Here is a 26880-nt window from a genome sequence, read left to right on the forward strand (position 1 = left end):
AGACGAACTCAGCTGCTCCTTCACCATTTCCACAGTCCTCTTCTGTACCTGCTCCACTTTACACTCATCCTTCTTGAACCGGGTCTACCAGAGCAGTTCAGTGTTACACACGGGGATTCAGCAGTGCTGCCTTGCACATGAGCAGCATTAACACTTTCCTAGTTCTACCATTAAGTACCTCTTCACCTCACAGACCCTAGGAGTACATTTTTCAGAGCTGCAGGGTACTACTGAAAAGATATCCTTTGATTTTACTGGCTAACATACTCAAGTTTTTCATTCCTCTGACATTTTCAAAAGATAAGCACCCAGGTTAGGGCAAAATTCACATCTATCCAGAAGTGCACAACCATGCATCATGTGCTATGAAATTTCAGTCCATTTTTTTTCCACTCAAGTCCTAAAGATCATCCAGCTCCTCCTGTAGGATACTCTGTTCCTTGTCTACACTGACAGCACCTCCCAACTTTATGTCACTGGCAAATTTTATTGTACACTCCTACTTTTGGTGCCAAGTTCATTAGTGAATACATTAAAGTCAGCCCAAGACCAATTCTTAAGACAACTAACTTCCTTTTGGGCACAACACATTGCCTGCAAGCACAAAATGATATGACCTCCCTTTAACACGCTCCTTATTCACCTCACAGTTCTATAACATTTCATCAGTATTTCAACAAATAATTTCAAATGTATTGCTGGAGCAAGCATCATACCACAGTCTAGACAGATTAGCTCTAGTGTATTCTTTTGTCTAAAACCAAAAATGAACTTTACGAAAGAAAAACAACACAGATCCCCCTCTAGGTGTCCATGAAGCCCATGTGCTTAAGTCTTGTCTATTGTGATTATAAATATATATACACAGACACAAAATACAAGTAGCAACTCTTCCTCAGTTGCCTCCCAATGCAAAGCCAGAGCTCCCGTGACCTCCAGACACTGGGACATTAGGACTAAGATATCTCAGAGGATCGCAGTTATGTTATGCCATGTAATATTAATTCTTCTTCCAAATATGCTACAATCCACATCCCACTGCAGATGACTGAAAAGCAGTCCTATGAAAATGAGAATCATTAACAGTCCAAGGGGTACTGTCAACGTCAACGGGGTAATACCTACAACTGCCATGACAGTCATATTGCAAGACAAAAATCGGTGGTTTATTTAGTTTGTGTTAGGAGAAAAAAGGAAATTCAATTGAAATACATGGACCACCACAGAGACAACCACAGCACATGTGCATATAAAACAAAAAGAGGCAGTGCTTGTTCCTGTAGGCTATGAGGAGGTAGATATGCTGAGAAACTTCAGTCGGCTTTGACAAAGAAAATGGTGGAACAAAACTGGACAGCTTAATGAAAGCAACTTCACTCCACAACAGTCTATTCACCACAGCTTCCAGCTTGAGCCAAAAACTAGGACAGACAAGAGTCTGCCCACTGACTGGGGTGGACTTTCAACCAGGAATCTAGTAAACTACAACAGCATAGGAAATATCTTAGTAATAACCAAAACTGAATGTTTCAATACAAAAAGATTTTGTTTTTAGAAAAAGTTAAATATAAAAGAAACTAGAAATTAGGCTAGTGGACAGGTATGCCAACAATCTGTTCTAAGCTGCATTCACATTCATAAACATACCCGTTATTTGCTTATCACAAAAAGCATGAAATCTGTAGGAGAAAAAGCACTAATGATCTTGCCTAGAGAGCAGCACATCACCTCAGGGCTGCCAATGGTAGGAAATAACTTGTATTGTATCCTCTATTTAGAGCAAAACCCCAGCATCTCTAATGCCGTTTCCATTTGCAATTTACATAATTAACAGTCACCTCCTCACAGTGTCTCCTTGGGTTCAAATATTCTTACCTACTCCTCAGGTTACTTCCCATTTCCCAGACGGTCAGTCTCCAGAAAACCTTCTGCACCTCAGCCATTTCTTGGTTAAATCCATTCTGATAGCTCATTACTAGAATAATTTATCAACTATTGCAAGAATAGCTGTTATAAATTTGTTTTCTATGGAAATCAGGTTCCATGCAACTAGGACGGAATTCCAGCCTTTTCAAATGCATTTTAATGTGAAATGCTGACATCAAGTCTTAAGTTCATTTGATTATTTTTTCTGTTTATGTTATTAGTAATCAGTTTTTCTGGCACTCTTTTCTGTTCCAGTTCAATCACTCAGTTGAATTACTTGAACTCCTGCTGAACTGCACCAAAAAAAGGAAAATTAACTAATGCCTCATTTGATCTTGTGACCATAAAACTTGTGTTTTCATTCCCTCTTTAACCTTTGACCATCTATTTTTCCCCTTAATTTGTGTGTTATGTACCTGATAGTTTTAAATTTATTTCTTTTATTCATGAAAAAAGAAACTGCTGACGTTTGATCTGCCCTCTATTCATTTTAGCCACCACTGACTTTATTCTAGATTCTCATTAATAACCATGCACTTAAAATCACTTCTTCATAGTTCGTCATACATGCATGCTATTTGACTTAAGAGTATTCTCTTTACCAGAAGTGCGTGGCTTTTTTCATAAAGAGTGTTGACTATGCTAATAGAGAAAATCAGGGCTTACAAAAGAGTGAACTGGCTGGTTTTATAAGAGCTCATTTGCCAGTTTATTACTTTATTAAAGTCCTCTCCTTTTCATATTGCTGTGATGGACTTGAACTTAATTTACGTTACCGGGTTTATCTTGTTTTTGAAAGAGATGTCAAAAACCTGGACACACGATAAAACATTTTTAAAACACACAAAGACCATAATAAAATATGGTCCATCTACAGCCAAAAGAAATTAAATTAAAGGGGAAGGTTTTATTAATATCATTAACGAGGACAGTTATTCAAAGCATGGCTCACATTTGACATCAATACCCCTCCATTTGTACAAATATTAAATGCATGGATGTCTATCCTACATACATATGCTCAATATCAAACCCAGGAGGATTCAGATCCTGTGTCTTGAAGAGGTTTTTTTATATTTGTTCATTAAATCACAGTAAGAACACCACACATGACCTTCATTTACAAATATGGGTGCACTAACACAGTGACTATGATCTTTTATTTCTATTCATATGGTGAACTAGAGACTTGGCATGTAAGCACAGGCTTCTAGATCTGTCATCCATGTTGATGGCCATCCAGATGCAGGGTCCCTGGTCTTTGGTTGGCTAGCAGGTCTCCGTTTCACCCAAGTAAATAAAAGTCAGCATATTCAGTATTATTCCCCCCAGCCTATAGACCTCCTGTTGTTCTGCTGCAATATGCATTATCTCCCAGCATCAACACCAGCGAAACTAAGGACAGCTTTTACTTTTGTTGACTTGAACTAATATCAACTTCCTGTTGACAAGAAGGAAACCAGGATCAAGACCTGATGATACAAGGGACACATCAACATGGTCTTCTGTGAAATAAGCCCTGCTCTTCTCCAGATGGCAACACTCACGTGCTCAGACACAAAAGAGACTGTCCTTGGGTTTTCCCTACAACATCTTACTTCACGTACACCTAATATCCAGTTTAATTTTTTTAATATGCAACAAACTTAGTCACTGTCAAGAACATTACACTGTATTTCTAATTCTTGCATATAATAGAGCAGGAAAAGGGTCATTTCAGGTTACGCAACTTTACCACAGGCATATGGCAGTGAACCCACAGCAGAAACATAAAATCTCCCTCTCCTCTAAAGCAGATGGCATGCTGATCAAGTAAGATATAATCTAATGCTAGCTACACTACTACTGCTGCTATTAACTATTGAACCAAAACCAATATAAAGTAGTAAAGACAGGAAAAAACCCAAAGCAGGGGAAATGAAGGCGGAGGAAGACAACAAGGAAAAAACACAGTAAAAAAGCTGTAACATAAGAGAACCTATTGCAGCAGAAACAGACTCTTTTCAGGTATAGTTAAGATTTAAAACCTAGGAATGGCAATAGGCAAGAAACAACAATGGCCCTCATCCTGTTTTAGAGGACATTCCCCTAGTCTGAGATACTGGCCCAGTTCCCTTTGCTCTTGTGATTGCACTGCACTGGGCACTTGCCAGGGGCTACATATCCCGGCTGCTTAGATAATTACATATTTATGATTCTACCGAGAATTCTTAGTCAAAGCTTATCTCTGAACTGTAAAATGGTTAGAGAATCAGCAGAGAAAGTTCTCTGACAAATGCTACTTCAAAAAAGAGCCACCACTTCAAGTTTTTAAGGGCCATAGTTTCCCTTTCAGTTGAGTCATTCAGTAGTGAACTTTTAGTAAAGGTAGAAAAAGAAGGCAAGGGGTGTTTTCCCTCTTAATCAGAAAGGGATCTTACTAGTGTGTTTAACTTGCTTTCTGTAAAAAAAACAGAAAATTAAAAAACCTTTCCAAAAATGGATCAGAATGCAGTAGTACAAGAAATTTTAAATGCTTATCACAGTATGCACCCTACAACACCACACAATTTTTCTTCTCTACCATATTATTAGCACTTCCTCTTCAACATATATACCACTAGATCATCTGATTTATGCTGATCCAATAAATAGAATTTATGGATGAACACTCTGAAATATAATTGTTCATCTGTAAACAATTATCAGACAAAATACATTGCACTTCCCCTTCCTTCACTGGTAATAGCATCCATTGATTTTAGAAGGAGCAGAACAGTCCAAAATTTCATGTTGTGACTTAGACTACTTCAGAAACTGCTAGAAAAACAGGGTTTTTTTCCATTTTAAAGCTGTATTCCATGAACTGTACAACCAACAGCCTCAGCAATAAATTTCATGAACACTTTCAGGCCCTACCGTTGAAAACACTTTCAAGCTTGGTTAGCTTTAATGCACACGAGTACTCCCCGTTCATATCTCAAAAGGACTATTCCTACACTTGAAGTTACATGTACACACATGTGTATGTATTTGAAGAATAAGGGTGTTAGTCTTGCATGGTTATTTATTTTGAAGCAACTATTCACATCTCTTGCAGCCAACTTCTTATGTTCTGCCAAGTTTCATAAAGTCTTGAAAGGTCCCTGTTCCCAGTGTAACGAAAATCAACCTTCATCCCTACCATCTTTCAAAGGTCTGCCCACCCGCAGATATTCTTTCATATATACTTATAGTTGTGAGATGACATTCAGCTCCTGTTGAAACAAAGTCAATTTTGCAATTCCAGTGCAAACCCTGGAGCTAGTGGCATGGACCTCCCGCTGTCCTTGGCAGGCAGAGGCAGGGTGGCTTCCACACCAAAGCCCACTCCTCCAGTTCTGGGTGCAGGCTCCTGCCTATCCCTTGCTTGCCTTCCTCTGCATGAAACCATTTTAACATAATGGACTGATAGAAGATTAACTCGGCAGATAGATCAGCATTTAGATGGGTTTAGCAGTTGTGGAACCACAGGCTAATAGTTATATTCATTTATTCCTTCAGCTGTCTTCCAAGGAGTGGTAAGGTCACAGGACAACACTAGAGAAGGCACCACACAAAGGGGTTGGAAGAAAAAGTCTTACTGCGGTCTTGGGGAAGTTTCTGCAGACATCTTCCAACCCCTTCACTGAATGCCTTTTTCTTTGGAGTGACTTAGTCATCCTCCCCAGCTCCTCCAACCACTCCTGCCATTTCCGGGCTAAATCTGCTGGGTAGATAATCACATTGCAGTGCTGTACACATGGAATTTCCTGGCGCAAGAGACTTAATGCCTGCAGAGTTGTTCTCTTACAACAAGTCTCTTTCATGTAATAACAGCTGACGTAACACATAATGGGCGTGTTACACCTTCAAAACACGGTACGATATAGTCACCTAAAAGTAGACAGCATTGAAAAGAATGGATTTAAAACACCTACTTTGTATTCCCCTCAAGACTATGAGGACATGACTTAGCTGTTGACAACCCCGCTTTCCTGGAGACTAAGTAACTTTGTGCTCGCTGCCTATCGTCTGACTTTGCCTGCGTGAGCTTGTAATAAATTATAAAATCCTTTATTCTCTCCTACGCGAGACCTTTTTAACTGATCAGTGTGTTGATCTTTGTCAAACTAACCATGTAGTAAAAGATGGAGCCAGAGAACCCGGGCATAGTGTTTTTCAGGATGCCTCTTAGAAGGCCACCATGTTGCTTTTCTTGCTCAATTCCTTCACAGAACTTTTTGGTTACTTCCTGCAAAATTAAACCATCACAGCAAGCTGCCATATGAGTTACAAACTGGTACCTCCCAGCTTTCTATAAGTTCCTGGTTTTTGCACACTCCTTTATATATAGGTAGATATACATATATGTGCATATAGATAAATGCACACACAAGCACACTCATATATTGCCACACATATCTATGCATACACACACAAAAAGGCAAGTCTGTTTCAATTACTTGTAGAAGCCAGAAATGAAACTGTTTTGCTTCTAGAACTCGCAGGTATGACAAAAAAATCTCTCTCAGGTAAGCTACCTGTTTCATCACATAACAAGAAAATTAATTAACTAAGCCTTTGCGGAAATCCCGACGTGATCTTTTGCTTAGGTCACAGGTCCAGGACTTTCAATTTTTATTTCCAACACATTCATTAATCCTTGTGACCATAGATTAAGTGTCCAGTTATCAGCCTCTAAATGAACCTTTGAAATTCCAGAAGAAGTAGCATTAGACACTAATTTTCCTTCACTTACCAGGCCTTTTTTGTTAAGCCTTTGCATCTTTCCTTTGAGACTCTGAGGAACATTACAGAAGAATGGGAGGGAGAATTTACACCAACTGAACACTGACATACTCTCTTTTAAGAGGCTATATCACAATATAAATATTTTATTTTTCTAAAAAAAATTGCCAACAATTACAGTATGTTTTTAAGGAGTAACTAATATTTTACCCTATTTAGTTATCAGTTAACATATCCTATACGATGCAAAAAATAAGCATCTTTTAATCACCTTTTAAGATAGAAAAGAAAGAAAACAAGAAAGAGGATGTGTAACTTGTGTTTTACTTTTTTTTTTTCAGTAGTAAGAAAGGGAACTGACAATCATGATTAAAAACTGATCAAAAATGCTAGTATCATTTCTCAAGGGAATCAGAAATAAATTTCTGATTCAAATATATGTATTGAACATGGGTAGACAAGTTAAACCAAGTCCTGTTTGGAGAAGAACACAAACTGCTTTCTCCAGGTCAACCTCTGGCCCATACTTGGTCTACACACATCAGAGAGAAAAACAACTAAGAAAACCCTATGAAAGACTTTTTTACTTTAAACCAGATTAAGTTATGATTACTTTTGGGATGATGAAGAATGTGTCTAGCTTGTCTCTTAAATCTACATTCAAACTGTTTCAGAGTTAATTAAGAGGTGAGTAATTGTTTAGACATCTCTAGAATAATAAAATATAACAACTTAAAGCACAAAAGCAGCCTTTAAAGAAAAGAGTATTTCACTTCACTGCAAGTAACAGTTGAGTATTTTATGATCACTGTGACAACTAGCATGCCCTTGAGACTGTGCAGTTCTGAATTTCTAATATAATTTGTAGAGGGAAAATTAGGACAAAATGCAGTAACATTTCAAGTACAGTCTCTCAGTATTTTAAAATTTTATGAAGTATAAGGACTAGGTTAATATGGAATGAGTCATGTTTTTAAGAGAAGCAGTAATATAGACCTGTATTTTAAATCACAGCTAAAAACACATTCAACTAATACAAAATAAAAAGAAAGCAGAGTAGCTTTTGTTGAAAAAATGTCAACAACAACGACGAAAATTTAGCAATAATAGAAAAGACTGAGAGCACTGCTATTTTCAGTTTTGGAAAGTTAAAATACCAGACTAAGTGACCAGGTAAAAACTACGCCTTCTCACTCAACAAATCCATTGCACCAGCTGAAATTCATCCCAAATCAATATAAACTTCACACACATCAACGCTGAGCCCAAACATCAGGCTATTAAATGACACACACACACTTGGTGCAGATCTTCTGATTTCAGAGTTGTATTTGTTTTACTTAGTGACAAATATACTGCATTACATTTCACATCATGATGTCTTTGCGAGTCAACAGAATTACTTATGTTTCAAAGCAGTTACATCCAAGCAAACTCTCTTGGAGTGTCATTTTGCTCACAGAGCAAAGACACTGGACTAGCAAAGGTATAAGTGAAGCTATAATTTATTTATATATTCTTTAGATCCATGCCCACACGCAAACCAAAGGAATCCAGCTCAGCTCTCAGATCCCAAACTGAGTTTTCAAAGCTAGTGGTTAGAAATACTATCCCTTTAACTTCCGTACCTAGCACAATGATCTAGAGATGCTTGAAATACAAAACTCAGGCTGGCACTTTATGCATTTATTTCTTAAGGCTAATGCTGCAACTACCATTCCTGCACACCTCAACTGTGACAACACAAGATACCAAAACTGCTGAAAAAACATATTTCAAAGCTGAAGCAGTAAGTTCCAGTCCTTCTCTTCAGACCTCACCTCTGCTTTCCATCTCCACAATTATCAGGAAGCATATGTAAACCATAAAGAAAGCCTGCAAATATCAGCTTCCAATAGTCTAGAACACTGAGTAATATTCCAGGGATGGAGTAAGAAAAACCGCATCAACCAAGCCCCTTTCTATAGGAGGGAAGATTTTAGCTTCACTAGGCTTACGCTGTCAAATGTGCTGAAGCAAAATACACCTGGCCCTGCACAGGTTTGTTACAGTTGAAGCTGTTAGTACTGAGAAACTGCAGAGAGCACCCAAGTGGGGGCAATAGAGCACTCGGCTTGGCTACAGCTTGCCCCAAACAGGCTCTTGGCCAAGAGAGGAAGCAAAACCAGTTACCAACAGGATGAGCTCTGTTACTGTCAAGTCACGCTTCTCGCTTCAAAATTAACATGCTGCCCTACTTTCCAAGGGGTAAAATCCAGATACAATGTTAATATTTTTATCAAACAGAATAATGGTCTAGATGTTTCCTAAAAAATTACAATAATCCACTTGTGTACTGAAAAGTAGTTATTCTAAAAATACTATTTGCAATACAAGACGCTTCATGGTGTATCTGCAGGAAGGAACCACACCACCTTTATTCAGTTAAAAAGGTACTTACCATTGGCAGTGCATTGATATGCGGAAGTTTTCCTTTCAGGTGCCTCTTGCCACAGAAGGGTGATGCTGACAAGGAAATGAGACAAAATAGGAAACATTAATATTTATTATTTTGAAAACGGTGATGTTAACACAATAAAACGTTATCAAGCATGGGCCTTCACGGCCCTTGCAGCCTACTCTGCTTAAGGAGCTGAGTGATTATCACTGAATTTGTGTACAGCCTAGAGCAGCAGCGATCAGGGACAGAAGAGCACGCAGAGCTGGGGTTTTGCATATATCCTGTCGCTACCCACATCACACGAACTGCTCCGGCGGGGAGCCTGAAACACAGACCTTTGAACAAATAAGCCTGTTGAATGAATACTTACACCATCAGACCTCTAGACAGTCGCACCCATTCAGCAGGAGCACACACAAACAAAACAACCTGTGTATAAAAATTCTGATGTCTGGATTTTGCCTTAGCTCTCCAGAAAAAGCTTCAGGAAGTTAACTAGGCAAAGTAGGCAGCTTACAGTATCTTCTGCCCATGCCAAATTTCTTCTGGAAATAAACATCTGCTACTGACTTCTAAACACTCTGAAAAAATCCAAACAAAAATCAACATTCCAGCGGTTTGACTTCCAAAATGGTTACATCCACTGTGAAGCAGAAAGAAAAAAAAAAAAAAAACCAAAACCTATTTTCCTAACACATATTGCACTAAATAACTCCAGGTGTGCCTACGTACCCAGATAGTTACCAACTCCTGCAGTGACCTCAGTAATGTAAAAAACCAGCTCATACTAGTTGCTGGCAACATTTGACAACATGTACATAACAGAAAACTTCCTAGTGCAATATTCTAGAGAAGTCTTTCCCATCTTCAAAAACAGAACAAAAACATAAGGCAAAAAAATCCATGCTCTCCTACATTTTAGTAATTTTCTTTACATATAACTAATAATTTTATGCAAACAACAACATAGTTAAGTATAAGCAAACACATTTTGATGTCCAAATATGTGTTAACTCCATCCGATATAACATCCATTTTTATTCAGCAATGACAAACGATTTTTATTGACACTAATATTTCTGAGTGGTTGCTCTCCATACAAATACTTGCCAGACTACTTTTCTTTAGGAAATAATCTAATCGCCTACTCAAAGAGCTGGGAGGGGGGGCACACAACACACACAACAGATGGACACGGGTGACTAATAAAGTATTATCAGACTATTTTTAGATTAAACTATTTACAAAGCATCTGTAAACTGTGTTCAAAAAAAACCCCTTTACTATGAGTAAAGAATAACTACAGTTTTTGGGGCTCATGACCAACACAAGGTTCTCCCATGCAATTTTCAAACTCAACCAGTAGGAAATAATTTATTATAAAGCCATTTTTGGACCTAGCCAAAAAAAAAAAAAGAGCTGCAGCAGTCAGGCTTATTTTATTCTTAGGACACACATCACCAAGGCAGGCAGAAACATAACCTCCACAGTACAAGCGAGAGGTGCTGTAGAGGATGATGAAAAATGCAGGAATGCTGGGAATTGAAAGAATTTGCAAACATGCTCTTGTTTCCTTGCTCAGTTGTACTGGTGTCGCAGAAATTATGTAAATAGGCTGAGGAAAACTCCTCTCCTCAAGTGGCATGGTTTCCTATGTGGAGCTACTCAGAAAGTTTGTTTTTTTCCACAGCCAGAGCTGCAGACCAGCAGAGAAGAGAAAGCTTGCTTGGCAGACCCCATTAAAAAAAAACATTACTTGCTTATAACAAGAGTTTTCCTTAAAAAACAGAACAAAACACCAACCAACCAATACTCTTTCAGGAACAGTCTAAATCATTACAAAAGCTGAGTACAAAGACAGAGGAGGGTTTTGCTGCCCCATTTGGAGTGTGACGCTTAGTTTGGGTTATTTCATTTGGGAAGGAACATGGCAAACATAAATAAAAGGATGATTGCACAAACATAAACCATTTTCTTCAGTGAAAAAAGGCTTTCTTCAGTATACACTGCCCAAACTGTCTCCTTCCAACACCTCTTTGCCCTTGTGCAATCTTCTGAGTGCAGTACTTATCATCGAAGCCAGAGAGGGAAACCTTTCTGTCTGATCCGTGGAAGAGGTTTCTTGTCCTTCACTTTATATCTAAACAGGGCAGTGACACGGAAAGAAGCTGGAAGCAAAGACTCAAGAGAGCAGAGAATGAGAAAAGAAAGGGTTCACTGACTCTGCTCCATTCCTCACTCATGTTAATTGGTTGTAGGCTCCAGTTTTAAATAAGGGCGCTTGAAATGACATGTAAACATTTAGAAAACTCTGATGTCCTTCTTCAGAATCAAGTACCAAGTACAAACACCTCAGCAGCAGCTTTTTTCTTTCCAAATTTATCCTATTGGACTTTGTCATTTTGGCATGTATGTTGAAACAATGCAGGTGACAGCTATAATTTGTTGATTTTAGACTATCTCTCACCTTTATATACCAAGCTGTTACAACAATTTAAACAGGTGACCAAGTGTAGTAACAGCTAGACTATGTGACACTTAAAAATAATCCACCAGATGCCCTTGAAGTCGATAAAGCACACCTAAGGAATGCACAGTAGCTTGTGAGTTTGGACCCTTGATCTCAGAGAGGCTGAGGATTGACCACTGACTAATGCCTTCCGCATCAACTGAACACTGCTCCCCTCAACTTTGAAAGAAGTAAGATTTTGCTGCGTGTGTACCGACCTGCTCCCAACCAGCACTCACCAGCTTTGCCCACGCCAGGTTTTTCTGCACGAGAATGACACACCTGATGGTGTCATCATCCCTGTGACACCCCGCCCAAACACTCGGTACAACACCCAACATCATCTCCTCGGGAAAAGCATCCCGCTGCGGTGCACAGAGCTGCAGCAACACCTGAAGGCACAAATTATGGAGACCTGCTTGCACACAGAGGCGGCAAAAAGGTCCAGGCAAACAGGCTGCACGAGGCAGGCAGTTCCCATCTGCAGGGCCAAAACTAACATGCCAAACCAGCTACCAAAAAGGCAAATACCAATCCATGTTGCTAGCACAGATTGGGCTGCTGTTATCAACCGAGTAACAATCGTGTGGTACAAAGACAAAACCACAGATAAAAACAACTGTGGCACTGCACAGTGACAAATCTGTTTATAAACACATAGCACAGATGTACATTAACGTTACTCCTTACCTGCTTCCAAACATCATCAGTTCAAAACAAGGATTTCTCTAGAAGCTATTTACAAAAATGTTTAACCATTTTCTTCTAGAAACGCCATCGTTTATGCTATTTTCTCCTACCCATCCATTACACAAGGAATTACACTGTGTTCATGCTATGGCTGAAACAATGTTTTCTGCGTGAGCTTTGAATCGCTTCTGTTCCTCATGTGAACTTGTGCACTCATGTTTTTCTGCTAATCCTCTTAGGATCACACTTGTTTATACTACTTTCCGAGATTTTGGTGGTATTTGAGCTTTAACGACAAATTTAGTCATTATATGTTGTGCTTTGTGAATTACAAAAGCCTTCTAAGGACACAGTATCTTTTCTTCTAAATTCTCCTTGAGTATCCCGCTTTTATCTGGATTCAGTATCTGGAAAAAGAGTGTCCCAATCAAAACAGAATTAAAAATAACTAAATCCTGGATATTCCCCTCAGTAACTAGGCTGCAAAAAGCATCAGACAATAGTTTTAAAAGCCTAAATTGAAAACTAATCACTCCATTGAATCCTTCCTTTCATTTGGCTAATAGGCATATACAAGACTAGCGGTGATTCTACCACTGCCGTGCTTGGAACATAAACAGAGAAAATCAAAGTTTTTTCTTTGAATCACAGTTCCACAGCAATGTATGGCATTTTTTTAAAAAACAATTCAGCACTTTTACAATAACATCTGCTTCTCAGATCTAACAGAGAAGCTGAACACCATCTCAAAAAATTCAATACAAATAAGTGTGAGTGGGGACAAAATATCAGGACTACACACAAGACAACATTAAAAACTGTCATTACCTGCAACTAGCTGGTAGCAATAGGGATCCTAGTGACAAAATAATACACACAAACTGCACCAACACTCTACTCGAGGAGCACAGCAGCAGCACTGGAGCACGCTCAGATGGAGGGTGGATCACCGAGGGTGTTTTACAAGAAGCCTCAACAGGGACCACTCAAAGTATCAGAGACCTGCCCAGAGACATATCCACCTATATTCCTAAACGCTATCTGAAATGGCTTTTCTCTGTCAATTGAAAAATCTTTATCTCCTCATCTTTGTTCTATCGTTAGGCCTTTATTGCATCAGAAAAACGGAAAAACCTGATGCAAGCTTACTTTCTGGATGTATCAAAGAAATGCTTAACTTACTTATTCATACCACAGAAAAGTTGCACAGCTTTCCACACTTCAGAAATACTCTTTCATATATCAAGCACCTGTAGATCTATGGACATATGTGAACCAACTATTAAAACAAAACAGGATATCTGAGAGGATAAAGAATTAGAACTGGGTAAGTAGACAACACTATTCTGGAGAAAAGATAATCTGGGTATAGGAACCAGAGTGCACAGAAACAGGATTCACTGTGCAATAAGAAACAGGAAAAGTCTGACCAGAGCAAAAGAATATTGTAGCAACTATATACAAGTTTAAACACCAATTTCTATAAAAGTCAAAAATTGAGGCAATCACAGAAAATAGTTTATAGCCCACTGAAAGGAAAGGAAGCTAAATTGCTGGAGAGGAAGCCATCTTAGCCAGCTCTATTAAAAACACATAACACACCAGAGTAATCTTGTCAAGACCAATCAGTTGGTACCACTGGGGAAGGAGGGAGGGCGAGCCATGCTGCAGCACAATTTCACTTGCAAGGCATTTAAATGAAATTCATTAGTAGGTAACCCAATTCACATAAACTGAAAGTTAAAAGATCCTAGAGAATGAAGTTAAATCCAGTCTAGACTGGGAAAGCGTATAAACAGTTATTACTCAAAGCGCTGAGTGTTACGTGAAGGGACTACAGCCTCTAGAGCAGTCACAAAATCCCACCTCCACAGACTGCTACATCTAGGATGGGGGCCCACCCATGTAAACTCAAGACAGTTTCTGATTTGTGTTGCTTGTCTGTTTTCTGAAAATAGTGGACGTGATGACTAGTGACATATTGATAATAATAGTAGCATATTGATAGATAATTTTTTGTGGTATTATTCTAGAACCGAGTTTTAAATCTAAATCCATTACTGCAAGATTAATTAGAGAAAAGACTGAGAACAACTGCCTGTCAAACTGGGTGTTCTCAGCAGACTCACCTCAAATTGGAAAGAAGAAAAAAAAAAAAACCTTTCCTTGTGTTAAAAAAAAAAAATCTGATGTGTGGCGTTTAGGGCCCACTCCGTTATTATCAGTAAGTTTGTTACATATTTCAAATACACTCCTAAAAACTGAACAAAGATACAAAAAAAAAAAAATACCGCTTATTAAAAATTAGAAATTTTTTTTGCATTGCCTGTCCTCAAGGTAGGAAGAGCCATATTTCCTGGGATACTAATTCAGCCTGCTCCAGCTTGCCAAATCGACTCAGTCACACTGCTCAGTGACAACCTTCCCTTCACCATACAGAGCCCGTTAACTCAGATGAGCCTTCACAGCTGAACAGAGGCAGGCACCTGCTTTTGTCAACACGGCCACATGTTTGTAGGGAACTGATAGTTGCAAGGTTATCAGAACTTTTCAACTGGTCTCCAATTTGGGGTATGGAACAAAGCTCAAATGGCTTCCCTGGGAAAAATACCTTCTTCCCTTTCCCAGCTTCTGCTAACAGTGCCTGCCTTGTCTGTTTTTTTTAGATACTCAGAACAAGATATTCTTCTACTTTGGGATTAATGGTGGCCTTGCAGAAGAACCAATCTAGGTTATGGCAAGCATCAGAAATCATTACAGTGGGGCAAAAGCACAACCGTGCGTGTTTCTTAAAGAGCTTATTTACTGAATCAATTAAAATTCTGTCTCAAATGTGACACGCTTTGGGAGGTAGGATACATGTTTTGAGTAGACACCACATTTGAAACTGGGCTCAAAATGTTTAAATAAGGAAATCTCCAAAAATAACAAGAGGGCATGACAATATTGTTATTTTCAATCCTAATGAATGTCACCACCATTCAAGCCCTGTCTCTTGTTTCCCTCAGTATCAGTACCACTATTACCCTTCTTCGGGCAACCAGAAGCCAAACAGGGCATTCTTTCAGAGTAAAAGCTCAATGTACATTTTTGTCAAGCCAAGCTAATGAGCTGCAGAGGACGTTTAGACAATGCAGCAGGACTTGGGTTCTGCCGCAAAACACAGTGTTTGCAGACAGTTTGACATCAACAGGCTCAAGAAGTCCCACCGTGGACGCTGACCCTGAACATCACGTACACCCAGTGTTGTTGAAGTCGTGTCCCTCCTCCTATCTGAGAGTACGTTAGGAAGCCTGGTTGCCTTCCATCTGCCTTCTGCAGGAGCACCTTGCAGGATATTTGCCCTCTCAGCAAAGTATCAGGTTTAAAAAAGAGATGTATACCAAAACATTCTAAAAATCCTCCTTACTTGTGATATTGGGCATGTAAAAGTAATAGCACAGTCTTGAAGAATTGCGATCCAAGAATTCTTTAAATATAGACCTCAAAATTATGAGTTACTTTATATACTCAAAAGCACTTAAATATCCATAGGTATGAAAACATTTTTCTGAAAACTTAAAAGTCACACCAGAGGTGAAAAGTAAAGTTTGTGGTGGAGCTTGGGCTCATATACTCCAGATGTTCCTGGGATGCAGCTCCCCTAAAATAGGGTGTTTATAATGCGTTCCAGATTCTTCCTAAAATTATTATTACTATTCTGTACAAGGCCTGAGAAAAACGTAAGCTTCTCATGCTGCCAAAAAAGGTGACACTGACTGCCCTGAAATCATCCATTAAACGTGTCAAGGAGTAATTAAATATCTTTTCAAAAAATACTGCTCATGAAAAGCTGCTTGCAGTCCCGTCTTGCTTCCCAGGAATTTTTCAAAACTGAGTGACATTTGGTGCATAATGTACTTGTGCAGTAGCACCACCTTTCTATCAGATTTCTGTGTCTTGGTCATATTTTCACAAATAACCAACAGATTAAGCTCTTTCTAATGGGCAAACCCTGTGATTAAGCAGCAGTTCAAGTTGTTCAGGACCAAGTAACACACAAGGAATTTTTCTCTTTTATTTATCTCCACACCCTACCACCAGAAGACAGTATCATCTTTCCTACAAACCCTTCTGCATCTGTCCTTTCCATGCTCCCATCATTTCTCTAACAGGGTAATTTTGTGGCATTGTATGAGGGCTCTGACTCACAAGGAGTTAAAACCTGCCCAGAGAGGGATGCTGTTGGTCATGCACTGGTTGTCCAGCCATCCCTGCTAAAAGGACAACTTACTCTAACAGAGCAGCTACTGAACTGTGACAAATTGCAGGCTGGGGTATAGGAAAAAAAACTGTGCCTCTCACTACCATGGCAAGATTTCCTGCTTCACGAGCAGGTAAGCCCTCCCTGCAGCGGGGGCTAAAAACTTTCAGGGCAGAGGGACAGCACACTCATTCCCAAATAAGCTGCCTCTTGTCTGTAAGAGGGTGTAGATCACCTGAAGGCTTTGGTTTAGCTTTATTCTCAAGTCATATCCTAGCCAAAATCTGTTACTGCCTTCAGAGACCTCGGTACCTCCCCCATCTACCCATTCCCAGTTGGGTGCCCTCACCACTTCCTTTCCCCTAAAAAATGGAATTTACTAGTTTTCTACCACTCAGCTCCTGAAGCATCTTGATGCAGGGTCAGAAGAGGACAGAACTGGCTCAAGAGAGGAAGAGGGAACACAGCTCTGAAAGGGAAGAAATGTGGGAACAGCACTGCCCTATAGCTCCGTCGCCAAAATACACTTCTGTTTCCAAGGGATGCCTGGTGCCTTGGACAATGGGGATCCCAGCACAAAAATCTCACAGCAAACATAGAATGATGTATTAGGTAACGTGAGTCGTACCAGAAATAACACAGACACTAACTGTATAAAATATATAGATATATAAAAAATATTCTGTTGTCTTTTCAAACCATTCAGATACCAGAGCTTAGAAACTATGTTTGTCTGTCACATTGATTGAACAAGGAAATAGGTGCATCAATATTAGATTTACACATGGAGTAAGAGACACCGAAACCTGTTCCAAAGAATAAGCAGCCTACAGTGCAGGTAAACACAGCAAAATATTTACTTTAGCAGTACGGTCACGGAGAAAAGCATTTATTAAATAAATGGATTAAAGTAATTAATCAACAGCAGCATTAGACTAATCATGCCACTTGTTCTTCAACTTTTTTTTTTTTAAACAACAGGACCTAAGCATGATCAAGGAAAACAAATACATTTGATTCATCAATGACAGTATATTCAAAGGATCTGATGAGCACCAGGGAATGAAGCCACAGTAAAGAGGTTCACATAAAGACTGTCACTAGGCTATGATTAATTGATAACAACAGTGCCCTTATTTAAGACTGTCATAAGTAGTAAAGTGGGGCTTATCTACATGTATACACTTAAACTATTAAACTATGTACCTCCCACCCTAGGTGGTCTATTCTGAAATAAAAAAAGCTTTTCCTAAAAATGCTGTTCATTATGTTAATTAACATTTCAATTATGTTAGGCTTTTCTACCATAGGAAAACGTTTTCCTTTATTGCAAATGGGTGCAAAAAACCTAAGCAAACAATATGCTGCCAACATGAGTGAAGTCAGTATTTTTGTTTCATTGGGAATATTTTCTGTTCAATTTCCTACGGTCGTTGCAGCTGTACAGCTCAATTTGTAGCCCCTTTGAACTAATGTATTACATGTATAGAGCAACACATAGTAGGCGTTTATCCTACAAACAAGTGGAAGTGTGCTTAGATATCCTATTAGGCCGCTTTGCAAACAGTTAAAAAAGTGAAAAAACTTGCTGATGTTCATTCCCCAGTACCTTGTATTTTCCTTTAACAAGATAAAAGATTTTATCCAAACAAAACTGCAGGAGACCTGAATGAGACCTGAAAAGTGTCCATACTGGAGCAGGCCAAAGGGCTCCTTGGCCCATTACCCTCTCTCCAGCAGCGACCCACAGGCAGATGCCCAAAGGAAGAGTGAAAACAGCACCAACATAATCTAGTCCCCTAAATAATCTCCTAGCCTCCAGCTATTTTCAACTCAGATGACTTTTCAGAGCACAGTTTGTTTGGTTTCTGTGTATTTAGTAACCTCAGAGGAATTACCTTCCATTAACATTTTCAGTCCCATAAACATTTAGCATCTACCTCTTCTGGTGAGCAGTTTTACAGGTCTGCTCCCTGCTCAGAAGAAAAATAGTTTGTGTCTGCCTGTCTTTACAATTTTATGTATCTGCCTCTTACCATCTTAACTTGACATTCCTGTAAGAGGAAAGGAACCCCTGACACCAATCACCCTCTCCATGGCTCTCATGACTCCACAGACCTCAGTATACCCCACTCCTATGCTGTAACTTTTCCTTAAACCAGTTGCTGCATGAAACGACTGCCTAGTTTCTATAGTGCATTTTGATGTGAAAAATCACACACTTTGCATGGGATTAACTGAAGTCTCCCATGGTGTTTCCAACCCTCCTGCTCCTTCTGTTGTTACCATCTAGATAGGGTGGTCAGTAATACAGATCCACTTCTATGGACCACTCATATACCAGCCAAAAAAACCAAAACAAACTGAAATATTTTTAACACATTGCTATTGAAGGTGTTCAACTATAAGTGTTCATCTAGGAATGTGAAATGGGGAAGTGAGCATCTAACATGGTAAATGTTAAAATAATGCCATTAAATTTCAAGACTATTTTTGAAAGCGTATCAGCCAATATGTGCTTATTAGCATAAGCTCACACCTACAAAAGAGCTGTTTCTTATATACTAGTTTTTAAATTCAGGAAGCTATTAACTTCCAAGTTTTATCTCCACAGTAATCTGACTAATACTCTTCTCAGTGTCTCACCTTTCCACTCTTATTTTCTCTCTGTTCTTCAGTAGAGCTCCCTGTAAACAGGGTTAATATCATCTTGTTTTCTCTGTAATGGGTATGTCCTAATAGTAACTGTAAAGGATGTGTCAACGCTATCAAGAATGACTTGAATTTAAGCTTTCTTAAGCATTTCTGAAGAACTGACACTAAATTCAGTGTCTTCAAAAATATCCCAGAAAAAAATGAGCTTTGTCAAGCACGTTGTTTTTCATTTTCAAAATCAAACACAGAAATGGAACTAGTTACTACCCTCTGCATTAAATGTCTTTCTAATCTCAGTGAAAGTCTACCTGATAACTTGGAAAGCTGTTAATGGATCAGGTCTCAGGTACAGGTGAGTAACATCTCCAACCAGGAGAAGAGAGACATCAATTTAACAGGAGCAAAAGTCAAGGGCAAGAAAAGATCTAGGCTCTAGATAAATCTACTGAAGATGGTGTAGCTGGAAACACATTTTAAATAACCAGGGAAAACTTCCCCAACACAAAATCATGCAGCTGAAGAACAGTTATGAGGAACAGCCTATGCTGTGGGGCTCCTGTTAATTTAAGCAAGAGTAGTAAGGACTCTGGAAGGAGTAATTCTGCCTAAGGAGACATCTAGTGTATAGCGTTTGATCTAACAGGGCTTTTCCCTTTCTTTGCTTTTTGATTCTTATCTTGATTGTTTCACACCAGGAATTTGAAATTGGCTGAGCTGTGCATGCTGCAAATCTCACTATTCAAACTAGAATAGGCTGAAGATAGGATTTCACCATTTGGGAATTTCATTTACAGAATTCTGCCTCTATAGTTGCCTGCAGAATTCTCCACAACTGCTGACAGGACTGCATGAAAAGGGTGGGTTTGGGGCTTTTTTTTAAAAAAGTCAACTCACATTTATCAGTGTCATCTATTAGACTGATCAGAAAACGTAATAAAGACTCAAGTTCTCTAGTCTTGGTCTTTGGGAAAAAAAAACTTCATTAATCTTCCAACTTGTGAAAGACAGAAAATCTACCCACAACTTAAAAGATGCCAGATAGCTACCATCACTGAAATCACTTGCTCCTTGCATGTTTTTTGCTTCTCTGTTACAAATTCACTAAAGCATCCACAAACTAGCCTGGTTTTCATTTTTAAAAGACAAGAAAAATTATGAACGTCTATACAGTTAAAAAAATTAAAACAAATGAAAGTGCTATGCCTATATTTTCAGTTTGAATATACAGCTATTTAGTTCTTTTTGTTGATGAAGAACAAATTGGAGGCCTGTACATTTTGCTACTTTCTTTTGCCATCATACTAACACACACTCGTTAACCAAGGAAACAACTGACAAATGCTCAACTGAGGAATATCAAACAAACACATTTGTCAAAAATACTCCACCTAGCAAAAGTATTTCCCCTCAGTGTCAGACATGTCAAATATTGGGGTCTGGTTCATCTCCAAACAGAACACCGTCGATTATTATTTTTTAGTCACACCTAGTCAAGGGTTTTCTTCCCCCCCTTTTTTTTAAAGCCTGCTTTTCAAGCATGCTTTTTTGCCGTGCTTTTCAGAGTCAGCAGCAGGATTTTAAAATGGAACAATATGATGTATTTAGCACAGATACACAGAACCTATACAGCACTATGTAATAAATGCATAGAACTTGACAGTCCAATAATGATGTGTATCTTCCATCAGCCCACAAGTAATAACAACCTAGGTTTACAAGGCGCTGCACTTCACAAGAGACTGTTTACCAGATCAGATAAAACCAAGGTTCAATATATATATGTATTTTGTTGCATGACACTGTACAGCTGCAATCATTTTATCAGATCTTTTCTTGTGTCTTACCATTCTTATCACTGCCTAAGGAACAAGCAAAATCTTGGAATTACAAAAATGTCTCAAATACTAGCACTTCTGACCCATTTAACACATAGCAATTTTTTTTACACCAACTTTATCCAGAAATAAATCCACTTGCCATATTCTCACAGGAATACTGCTACTAGACTGATTTTGACACCTTTTCAGAGAAGTCTCATTTGACCCTCTTGGACTGTACATGTAGCAGGCTGTGCGTGCACACCAGAGACACACTGACTTTCCTCCCTCCCCCTACTTTGCTAGCAACATTTGTAGACTAAACAAGCTAAGCTTAACAGCAATTAGCCCTATTTGTTCTTTTGTCAAGTTAAAATAATTTCCTTTTGACATTAACTAAATAATTTAATGCAATGATACAGAAAACGTTACTCATTTTATCTTTTTGTTTCTAATAATATCCTCCTGTAAAGCAGTAAAAATAAATATGAAACTACATTCATTTATTTTAGCCTCCATATGAAGAGTTAATTTTTATTATTTCAGTATGTAAAGACTTTACTACAAAATTCTTAAGTGACTTGGACAATTGCCAGTCCTCAAAATGACACATGCCAAACATGCTTAACAAATTTTGAAGATACTGGCTCCACAGACCAGCTACAGACCACCCATGGCCTCCAGCAGGGCCAAGATGAGCATGGATGAAGGCATGCAGCCACAACGATGTGCACGTATTTCACATCAGAGAAGCAACAAGAGCGTAAAGTTTAGTAATACATGTATGAAAGTGATCTATGAAGCCTCCCATCACTGCATAAAATTTCACTGTCCCAGCACACACTATTGTAGCCATAAACGGTAAGATAAGGAAACAGACGTGAATTCTAGCAACATGGCGTAACTAAACTCAGTATATGCACATACATGATGGGAAATGTAAATAGAGAGACATTTACTTCTTGGCTTGCAATTGCAACCTAGGGATTCAGCTCTTTGTTTTTGTTAGTACGTAACGAAATTGCAAATAGGGCAACTTGATTTCACATGTAACTCTCCCTGTAAAAATCTCTCATGTGACACATTTTTTGAAAGAGAGATGTATTTACAAAATATTAAAGGCAGCATTTGCATTTCTTTTGATTAACAAACCAGAAAGATACTACTGAGGATCCAAATAGTCTGCTCATCCTTAGTTACCAGAATCCTTGACCTAGTGAGGTCATTTCAGCACTCCTATCTGAGGCACTCCACCCAAACCCTCCTGTGTTTTTTTTTTTTTTTTCTTTTTTAAATTAACCATTTCTCACTGCTAACTATGAATTAACAATGATATAAATCAATTTTAAAGGAGAGGCATTTCCTAAGCCTCCCAACAGATAGCTGCAGCACTGCCCTTGCTACTGCCCCATCAGCTACGTAGCATTACCAGGATTCAGATGGACTTCACTGTGGCTACTCACAGCCTGGAGATGCGTGGGAGTGTTCCCAATATACCTCTTGCAAAGGGAAGGTACGGGCACTGCCTGAGATAAGCAGACGAGTTATTCATGGCGAGAAAGACCCAAAAAGCCAGAACAGAGGCATGGTGAACTTAAAAACTCTGGTAAAGATAGAGCATAGACACTTCTACGATATCAATGTTAATTATGTTTAGAATTAACAAAGATTAAAATACAAACCCTACAGATACCACACACTAAATTTTAAACCCCACTGCTTATTATTTTAACCAACCAGAACAAAACAAAAATAAGTAACGGTGCCTAACCAGAACTGGAGTGCAGTAACTCTGGCTCTGGTGCAGGCTGGCTCCCCACAGCTGGGCTGCGGCTCCTACCCAGTTACCACGGCCCCACCGGGGAATCACGGCATGAGGGGAATAGAAAAGAAGAAGAGGGAACACCACAGAAACATTTCTGTTTGTTCTTTTTAAAGAGTATTTTTTTCATCTTTGCCAAAAAGTTCTATTTAAAAAGGAATTAAGTCTTCTGTTACTCTTTAATTGAAATTCTTCACTGTGTTTTGACAACAACAGAACCCTACTGCAGCATCCTTGGTATGTGTGCTAACTACTATTCTCTTAAGAAAACAAAGCTTTTGCAATGATACAGTTTGTCCTGGATCATATAATTTTAAGGTTGAGATTAAAAGACATTGGTTGATATCAACCAGATCTGAAAGAAAGAGAGAAATCCAGAAATCTCACTGATGCCCTAAAATAGCTGGCTGAGTCGGACAGAGAGGGTGCACGTGCTCTGATACATGCCACATTTCTTGTAAAAGCTCCCTGAGGGAAAGTTTGCATCAAGTCACATGGGAGATCCTTCAATCATAGGAAAACCTTCAAAACTCAGGAACGCAACACCAGTGTACAGGAAATCACACATCACTGTTTCCACTTTCCATAGAATAACATGCATTGCTAGAGACAAGCAGGCAAAAATAATGCACAATAATCCTCATGTCTTGGAAAGTAACAATGGTCAGAGAACAACCCAGTATCAAACTATTTACAGCTTCAGAAGTTAAAACTAGTATTTCAAACTGAGCAAAACCACACCGAGAGGCAATGCACTCAGGAAAATGCTACTCTGTGCGCTCAGCAATGCCTTACACTGGGACCACTGACCCCTATGCTAGTTCAAGGCTTCACTGCAGCTGGCAGAGCTGAGCCCCAGAGAGGGCCCACTTGGGCCAGGGTGTTTTCTAAAGATATACCACCTGTTAAGATTGAGTTTAAATTTTAATTTCAAATTCAATTTAACATTTTGGCAACCTATACAAAAGTCTGATTTCAGCCACTATAATAATTTCAGACAAATGAAATATTCAAGCAATACATTAAGTTTTAAAGAAAGCTAAGCCACTGATGGAACTGCTGGAAATCACAAACACAGCATTCACAAAGAGCATTTATTAAAAGTGTTAAGTGGTAAGATTTTACAGTGGCATGGAAATTATTTTTAATACCTCAACTACTTTGTATTCAACTAGCTTCAGTACATTCAAGGATGAGAAGTTTATCTGCCAATTATAAGATGACAAACCCCCACTAATTCTGAAAAATCAGTTCAATTCACTACTTACAAAATAATACTTTTTCCTAGTTTTAAATGCAAAAGTTTTCATAAATAGTCCCTCTTTATCCAGTACACTGGAACAGTAAAAACAAGTGAAGATTTTGTGCATTAGATACCCGCTTTCATCTAAATACGATTTGACACAGTAAATAAGAAACATGCTATTCATCAACTTGCAACTTCATAAGAAGTCATGAAAGCTTAAATAATCTGTATAAATGAAGGCTAAGTTATATGCTTTAACAAAAGCAGATCAAAGCAGTAAATCAGCCTGATTAGCAAAAGAAATACTGGTTTTACTACAACAACTCAGTACTAGTAGCAAATCAAACATTTTAATAGATTGCAGCACAGTTATTTTCTCAACAAAGTTTGATTTCTCTAAATCCAAACAAAAATTACAATCAATTACTTCAAACAAGGGCTTCTGGGCGTTGAGCAAATTGTTCTTACTTTGATCCACCCTGGGCCTAGCAGACACTTCTTCTGGTATTAAGGAGTCAAAGGTGTAAATTAAGGCTTGAAAGACCCCCTTAAAGCAACATCTATAATATGTCTTGATACTCAAAGAACAGTCCAATACTTTAAAAAGATTTTAAACAGGGCAGCAAAGGCATGCAGCAATAGGTAGTCTCTCTGTTTCTGGGTGAAAGTCATTGATAACAGACCAAGGAAAACCGTAGCAGGACATCCCACACCCTGAGGTGGCAGAGCTCCTTCAAAGGTAAAAGAGTGAGCACCAAATGATTAAGGAAGTTTAACTACTCTGTAAACTGCCACATGACAGATCAGGAGCTCTTAGATGTTGGTATTCTGGAAGACCGTAGCTTCTACACTGCTGAACAAAAGAATATCATTTATATAGTGATAGCATCTATTACAATTATTTGTACTGTGATGGCGCTGGAGTCCCAACTGTGAATAAAAGTCCCAATGTGCTAAGCAAAGATATAACACACCTGTAGTTTAGAGATAAAGGCAAATTCCGCAGAGAGGTAACACAGGGAGCACAGAACCGCACAAAGTGAACGGAGCAGCAAGAGGGGTAACGGGAGGCGATGGACACCCCACACTGCACACAGATGAACGCTCAGAAATTAACGTGTGTAGCAAGGCTGCTTCTGCTTCTTGGGTCAGCCAAACTGCAGAACACTGCTGACAAACACAGGTTTACGCTCTTTGACATAGGGGCAGCCAACCTGTGAGTGTCCAATACAGCAGGCAGGTCTAGAGGCTACACAGAACTGGAAGGAGAGGGTCCTCACAGAGGGCATCACTGCCCTCCTGCGAGGCAACGGCAGGGCAGCCTGCCACAAGTCTATTGATTATGCAGTGACTGGGCTCCTGCTGGGATTTACGTTGAAAAAGAGAGAGATTTGTAATATCCTCTACGCATTCATCTTTACAGTTGATGAAATCAAATCAGCACTTGAAGAGCAGGCACTGAACAATGTACAGTGCCTGCAAACTGTGTTCTCAAGTTCTCAGGTGTTGGAATTGCTCCTTCTCCTGTCGTGGTAAAGGACTGCTTTCTAAATTAATTTTAACATATATCAGATTGTCAAATATCCACAATTTATAAACCTGATCTATTTTGCAATAGTCAATTTTGCAGTCTTATTTCCAGCGATTGATATTAACACACCACAGATCACAAAGTTAGAAATACAGAGGTCAATATTTAGGCATTACCAATAATTAGAAAATGCAGTCTTATCTTTTTCAGGTTTTGTTTTTGAAGTTTACCTTTATCGGTTAATTCTAATCCAGCAAACATTCAATATTAAATAAAACACAAAATTGTATCTAGACTATAGTAATCTTTAAGTAATTACACTGAGAAAGGAGAGAAGAAGAGGGCAATTGCCACATAAAGTCACCTATTTTAATCGTACCTACAATTATTTTTGTATTTGGTATACATTCAAAACTAATCTTTTTGTACTTCATTTCTATAATTCAGATGCAGCAGTGCCACTCTTGCTTCTGCAGGCAAGCATTACCCAAAAGTTCATTTTGGATATCATAAAATCTCAACTAATAGACAATTAACTTGTACATATCATCCAGAAGTTTCTTTACAGTTCCTCCTCTGTATCCCATCTGGAACATCAGTAAGAAACACCAATGACCAGACCAAGAGGACTGATTTTACTACAAACAATGTCAGAAAAATATTATAGTTGTTCCCATTTGTACAGCAGCAAATAAGGAATCAATAATAATATATATAATATATATAAAAAAAATCTCAGAAATCCCCTTCTTAATTTAGGTTTCACTGTCTTATATACCTCAAAAATGTGAAGGATCCTGAAAGATCAATACAACCCATGAGACAGTAAGGTGCAGAAATCAATATATATATTTTTTTTTTAGTATGGTAAATTGTACAGTAGCAAACACTGCAATAAATAAACCAGATCTTCCTACAAGCAACAAAATAGTTTATAAATCAAGCATTTCTAAACCTCCCCTATCTTCAAATAGGGAATGTGGTAAAAAGAATGCATGCCAGAGAAATTGTTTTCTAGTGGACATTCAGGTTTTTCCTCATTTCAAGTAAAAACTTCTATTAAAGGAATCTAAGGATTTGTCTCTGGGCTTTTCTCCCCCTATCTTTTTAATTTTTAAAGACCTTTCTGAAAATTCACTTTGCATTGAGTATCACTGCTTGGGGATGCCAAAGGAAGAGGTCAGTACCCTTTGATCAGCAGATACAACCCTTTCACAAGTTTCAGAAGGATTTCACTTATAGTAACTTTAGA

At 38.6% G+C, this 26880-nt stretch overlaps 1 protein-coding gene across 5 annotated transcripts in view; it reads right to left on the bottom strand.

The window, feature by feature from the left end:
* The window catches only part of TBL1XR1 (TBL1X/Y related 1), a 119174-nt gene that overhangs the window by 58642 nt on the left and 33652 nt on the right, over positions 1-26880 (bottom strand). For all 5 annotated transcript variants that reach the window (XM_074878523.1, XM_074878522.1, XM_074878524.1 and 2 more), the window contains exon 2: positions 9116-9180. The gene's annotated coding sequence lies outside the window, so the exon portion shown is untranslated. The remainder of the gene's footprint in view (positions 1-9115; positions 9181-26880) is intronic.

This window comes from Strix uralensis, chromosome 9 (assembly GCF_047716275.1).
Source record: "Strix uralensis isolate ZFMK-TIS-50842 chromosome 9, bStrUra1, whole genome shotgun sequence".
Classification (NCBI taxonomy): domain Eukaryota; kingdom Metazoa; phylum Chordata; class Aves; order Strigiformes; family Strigidae; genus Strix; species Strix uralensis.